The 6834-nt window shown below is 46.2% G+C and overlaps 1 pseudogene; it reads left to right on the top strand.

The window, feature by feature from the left end:
- Positions 1 to 2827: 2827 nt before the first annotated feature.
- LOC109266277 (60S ribosomal protein L7a-like) lies at positions 2828 to 3871 on the top strand (annotated as a pseudogene).
- Positions 3872 to 6834: the final 2963 nt, after the last annotated feature.

The following is a 6834-nucleotide window of genomic DNA, read 5'->3' on the forward strand; positions in this document are numbered from 1 at the left end:
TGTTAATAATAGGTACGGGAACTTACATACAAGTCCTGTCCTGAGCAGCAGCAGCAAGATGAATGGATCCCTGCACCCGCCCTCCAATCTGAAAAGTTTATAAGGAGGACCCGACTGGGCACATAGATACCATGCAGGTGTTTTCAACATCACATCACCATCTCAAGGCTCTGTCCTTGGAGGAGACTCTGGGAGTGGGAAAGGAAAGTGGAACCCATATTCCAAAGGACAGGGGAGGGAAAGAGGAGCCTATGAGTGCCTAGGTCCAGCTCATGGGTCTGTCAGTGATCATGTCTTTTTTGATCACATTCCCCAACAGAACCAGATCACGCAAGGCGTTGAGCCCATGATAAAGACTGAGATTTATTTTATTTTATTTTATTTTATTTTATTTTTTATTATTTATTTTGAGAGAGAGAGAGGGAGAGAGAGAATCCCAAGCAGGCTCCACCCTGTCAGCACAGAGCCCAACGTGGAACTCGATCACGACCCAAGCCAAAATCAAGAGATGCTTAACCAACTGAACCACCCAGTTCCCCTGTAAGGACTCAGATTTATATTCATCAATTGTGAAAAAGGATTTCTCAATGACCAATAAGTGACTTTTCTTAAATCTTCAACCTCTCCAACTGCTCTAGAGCAAATGACACTTCAACCTTCATTCATTTAAGAAATTTTCTGTTGCTAGAGGCACCTGGGTGGCTCAGTAGGTTGAGCTTCTGACTTCGGCTCAGCTCGTGATCTCACAGTTCTTGAGTTCAAGCCCCATAATGGGCTTGCTGCTGTCACACTGTCAGCACAGAGCCCACATTTGATCCTCTGTCCCCTTCTCTCTGCCCCTCCCCCACTCGTGCTCTTTCCAAAAATAATAATAATAAACATTAAAAAAAATTCTGTTGCTAAAAAACAAAACAAAGAAACAAAGGTTCCCTGGATGGTTCAGCCCATTGGGCATCAGACTCAATTGGGCTGGGGTCATGATCTCACAGTTCATGGGATCGAGCCCTGCATTGGGCTCCATGATGGCAGCGCAGAGCCTGCTTGGAATTCTCTCTCTCTCTCTCTCTCTCTCTCTCTCTCCCCCCACCTCTCTCTATGCCCCTCCCCTGCTCTCTCTGTCCCTCTGAAAATAAATAAGCATTCAAACAAACAAACGGAAACAGACTCATGCAGAAAACAATCTGGTGGTTGTGAGAGGGAAGGGGTGGGGCGATGGGAAAAATAGGAGACGGGATTTAAAAGGTATAAGATACATCAAGGAGATGTAGTGCACAGCATTAGGGAATATAGTTAACAATATTGTAACAACTTCGTATGGTGACAGGTGGTAGCTAGTCTTCTCACAGTGATCACTTCTTAATGTATGTAGATATTGAATCACTATATCGTACCCCTGAAACTAATACAATATTGTATGTATTGTTCGCCAACAACACTTCAATGAAAAGAAAGAAAGAGGGAAAAACCTTTGCTGGGCACCCACTAGGTGCTAGACCAGGTATTGCTAGGGATGCATACCAATGTGAACAAACCATAGTCCCTGCCTGCCAGGACCCCTACCCCCGGAAAGGCAGAAGTGGAACAAGAACTGCCCGTGTGCAGCACTGGACAGAAGAACCTTGATCAGACTCCTGCAGACGTGCAGAGAGATGCCATCACCTCTCCTACAGTCTCTCCTTGGCATGACTTTATCTCATGCATCACCTTCCTGATCTCTCCTTCGGTCTTTGACCCCACACCCAGTCCCATCTTGTAAGCATGCAGTTCAGACGCTGCCTTTTCCACAAAGCTTCCTTTGGAGTCACCCAGTAGTCATGCACCTTTCTCCCATGACTCTCCCAGCACCTGTCTTTGCATGATTCATTCCCTCCCAACTCTGCCCTGAACTGAACCATGCCTATTGTGTGTGTCCCTCCCCATCAATGTCACAGTGCTAGCTGCACCTTGGCACTGACAGGATACTTCTGCAGGAATCTTGTCATCTTTGCACCACACGAAATCTTTGATCATATGTTGATACTGTCAGTATTTCTAGAAAAGGAAGAGGCAGGGGCAGGGTCCACACGGAGGTCAGTTACTGGAATTAGTGGCTGAGTGAGGCCATGGGCTCATTATCCTAGGAGAGCTTTGTGAGTTGTGTAAGTCCCCACCTCGTGGGCAACAAGGAGCAAGAGGAGCTGACCTGAGGATTTGAGACCCACCCCCTCGCCCAACGGTTACAGCAGAGGAGTAAATAAGCCAAGAAGGACCTTCAGCCAAGCCACCCTCCCTCACCCTCAGTCGTTGCATTGAACCCTAAGCTTTTCCAGGACTGGCATCATGAGGGGTTGAGTGGTTCCACCGTGGGCGGTGGCCTCTCCTCTTTCCGTTTTTGACTTTTGGTTCTTAAAAACTACATTCCAAACGAGGGAAATGAAACTACTGAAGACTCTCCCCCAGCAGCCGGCTGATGTGGGGCAAGAGAACAATTCCCAGTTAAGGCCCCAAAGGAAATCCCCTCCCTGTCATGTGCCGAGGCCAGGAGAAGTGGGGGAGGCACCAGCTCATTGCTTGGCCAGGCCCAGCTACCAAGGTATAGGGCCAGATGGAAGGGCTGCCCTGTCTGTGGTTGGGGCAGAGAACCCAAGGTGAACTAGAAAACACCACAGGGAGATCTCGGTGGGGAGGCTTTGCAGAGGAGGGGAACCCAAGCAATGCCTTGGGGATGGGGAGGGTTGGGGTAGGCGGAGGAGAGGCCATTGCAAATAAGGGAAACCTCTGACAGAGGGAATACAGAGTGGGGAACATTTGTTCTGTGTTTAGGGAAATTGTGAGCAGACCAGATTGGATGAACCCACTCTCTTCACTGAAAGGAAAGAAGGCTAAGAGGAAGAAGGTAGTCCCAGCCCCTGCTGTCGTCAAAACTCAGGAGGCCAAGAAGGTGGTCAATCTCCTGTTTGAGAAAAGGCCCACAAGTTTTGGCATCAGATCGGACATCCAGCCCAAAAGCGACCTCACCTGCTTCTTCAAATGGCCCCACTACATCTGGCTGCAGAGGCAAAGGCCTTTTCTCTAGAAACGTCTAAAAGTGCCTCTCATGGGGGTGCCTGGGTGGTTCAGTCGGTGGAGTGTCTGACTTTGGCTCAGGTCATGATGTCTCGGTTTGTGAGTTCAAGCCCCGCATTGGGCTCTGTGCTGACAGCTCGGAGCCTGGAGCCTGCTTTGGATTTTGTGTCTCCCTCTCTCTCTGCTCCTCCCCCACTTGTGCTCTGTCTGTCTATCAAAAATAAATAAAATGTAACAAAAAAAATTTTTTTAAGTGCCTCTTATGATTAACCAGGTCACCCAGGCCTTGGACCACCAAACAGCTATTCAACTGCTTAAGCTGGCCCACAAATACAGACCAGAGACAAAGCAAGAGAAGAAGCAGATATTGTTGGCCTGAGATGAGAAGAAAGCTGCCAGCAAAGGGCATGCCCCCCCTCGGTGGCCACCTGTCCTTCAAGCTGGGGTTAAAACTGTCACCACCTTAAGGGAAAATAAGTCTCTGCTGGTAGTGATTGCATATGATGTGGATCCCATTGAGTTGGTTGTCTTCCTGCCTGCCCTATGTCATAAGATGAGGGTCCCCCACTGCATTATCAAGGTGAAGGCCAGACTAGGGCATCTTGTCTACAGGAAGACCTGCACCAATGTTGCCTTCACACAGGATAACTTGGAAGACAAAGGTGCTCTGGCTAAGCTGATGGAAACCATTAGGACCAATTACAATGACAGAAATGATGACATTCACTGTCACTGAGGAGGTAACGTCCTGGGTCCAAAGTCGATGGCTCACATCGCCAAATTGGAACAACCAAAGGCTAAAGAACTGGCCACCAAACCGGGCTGAGTGTGTGCTGTTGAATGTTCTGTACATCAAAGTCATAAAGAGTTCTCTTTCAAAAAAAAAAAAAAAGACTGGTTGAAACCCACTTGTAGACACATGTTGAAGTGTGGGAGGTAACAATGACGAGAGGCTGGAGGCAAGATCAGGCTACAGGAGGCACCTGGACTTTCTCCCCCAGTTGACAAGTGTCCAGCTTCTTGCTTTCACCTCACATCTCCTCGGAAACCCTGGTGTCCTGCTTGACACTAAATTTGGCTTTGTTACAGTTGAGCAGGAGATGGGTACAAACTCACATATGGAGCAGGCTCAAAGAAAAAGGCTCAGAGTCCCCCAGACTGTCACCATCCCAAGGAGGGATGTGCTTGGCTAGGGCAGGGCTGGATGCACGGTTGAACTCCAGAGGAAGTACCCTGATCCCCTCTGCCTCGACCAGCCTGCTTGGGAAGGGGTCTAATCCTGGGCTCTGCAGCCAGGGCTACAGCCTTGCTGGCATGAAAAGTGATCTGTCTTCAGCTGCAAAGCAACATTGGTTTCAACTGGAAGTCTTAGGTCCTTCCAGCTCGCTCTAGAGCTGTTGGTGCAATTTGCCAACAGACTGGCCTGTCTCCACACATCCATGAAGACCACTGGTTTTGTAACCGTTTTTGTTTTTGTTTTTTGAGGGGGTGGCCACTGCCTTTCTTAAGAGAAATTCTGTGAAGAATCTCAAAGCATAAAACATTTAAAAGTGGAATTGTTTGGGATGAGGAGGTAATGAAATGCCCGGAGTCCCACCAAGCAGTCCTTAGGCGCCTCTGAGGAACCCCTAAACTCACTGAACCTGGTTTTAAGGTAAGAAAGGCAATGGCAAGCCGTGAAAGTGCTTTAAGCAGGAAGTGAGGTGATCGGATACACATTTTAGAAAGACGCCTGTGGCAACTGGGTGGAATCTACATCGGAGACAGAGAGCCCTGACAGAGAGACAGGAAGCTACTGAAATGATCCAGACAGGAATTGATGAATCTAGACCCAGGACAGTGGCAGAAAGGATGAAGAGTAAGTTTGGATTCCGCGTTAGAATCAGTACGAATGGGTGGCCAATTGGCTGTGAGGGGTAAAGTCTTCCCATGAACAGTGACAGCCAAACAGGGAGAGAAACTGGCTGGGACAAAGGATAAAAATTCAGTTTAGGATATATTGCGTTGCAGCCACTATGGGAGGAGTTGACTGACCAGCAGACAGTTAAAAACAAAAGTCTGGATCCTATTGGGAAGATCTTGGGAGAGAACGTTGGAGCTGGAGATTGTAATTCAGGAGTTATCAACATACAGGTTGACACAAAAGACACGAGTAGAAAATGCATCCCACAAGAAGAAAAAGGCCTGGAAGAGAAACTTCATTCTCTTCCATTTGACTTTGATTGAGTTTTTTCATTAATGTCATCATTATTACCATTATGAATGAATATTTTACGGAGCAAAGACAATTTTCTGGGTATTTGGAGAAGGAACGACTTACTCTTGTTCTCTTAGGATGGACATTCCAAGAATAATAATGCCATACAGAATCACAAATCAACAGGCTACAAGAGATGAGAGCCAACCCTCCAGGACACTTTAACCCTCTAGCTCTGATGGGAAAGAACAGAACTGAAGATCCCTTCCCTGACTCCTACTGTGGTTGCCTGCATTTCTCACTTGGGATGCAGCAGACACTATAAATATTTTGCCTTCTCCACTAGATTCAAGTTCCTCGAGAACAGGAGCAATGAGGTAATGCACAGAAAGCTCTCAGCGTAGTAGTGCCTGACAGCCGATGGTGGCTATTATTAGCTCAATTATTCTTTTGACCTCTTGGCAAGAGCTAGCAGGGAAATTTGTACATATAAGGAAAAAAAAACTTAATCCATGCAACCTATGATCAAGAAGTTCATGGCACTTGATGGGGAACCTGGTGGCTCAGTCTTTGGCTCAGGTCATGATCTCACAGTTTATGAGTTTGAGTCTTTGGCTCAGGTCGTGATCTCGTGGTTCATGAGTTTGAGTCTCATGCTGGGCTCTGTGCTGAGAGCCTGCTTAGAAGTCTGTGTCTCCTTCTCTTTCTCTCTGCCCCTCCCCCTCTCACATTCTGTCTCTATCTCTCACAAAGTAAATAAACATTTAAAAAAAATTTTTTTTAAGTTCATGGTACTCAAAAGTTCACCACAAAACAATTTCTGTGTCTTTTTCTTTTTTTGATATGTGGGACACATAAAAGGAGATTATTAATAAACTATCTGAGTGGATGACTCTTCCAAAGGTGGACTCTCTCCTGATCGGAAAAAAATGCATATCCTACCCATATCCCAAGTCTGCTCCTGCTTGACCCTGGGCTATAACCATGGGGAAGAGTTTCTGGGTCAGCAGAGCTCATAGGAATTGGTTCACCACCCCTCAAAATCTCTAAGGCAAGAGAGTCAAAATGGATTAAAGACCTAAATGTGAGACCTGAAACCATAAAAATCATAGAAGAGAGCACAGGCAGTAGTTTCTCTGACACTGGCCATTGCAACGTTTTTCTAGATAGGTCCTTTGACGCAAGGGAAACAAAAGCAAAAATAAACTATTAGGACTATTTCAAAATAAAAAGCTTCTGCCCAGCAAAGGAAACAAGCAACAAAACTAAAAGACAGCCTACTGAATGGGAGAAGATATTTGCAAATGACATCTGAAAAAAGGTTAATATCCAAAATATATAAAGAACTTACACACCTCAACCACCCAAATAATCCAATTAAAAATGGGCAGAAGACATGAACAGACATGTTCATCATTACTTATCAGGGAAATGCAAATCAAAATTACAATGAGATATCACTCATATCTGTCTGAATGGCTAAAATGAAAAACATACGAAACAACAAGTGCTGGCGAGGATGTGGAGAAAAAGGAACCTTTGTGCACTGTTCGTGGGAATGCAAACTGGTGCAGCCACTGTGGAAAATAGTA

Source organism: Panthera pardus, unplaced genomic scaffold (genome assembly GCF_024362965.1).
Source record: "Panthera pardus isolate Hobbes unplaced genomic scaffold, ASM2436296v1 HiC_scaffold_16, whole genome shotgun sequence".
Taxonomy (NCBI): Eukaryota; Metazoa; Chordata; class Mammalia; order Carnivora; family Felidae; genus Panthera; species Panthera pardus.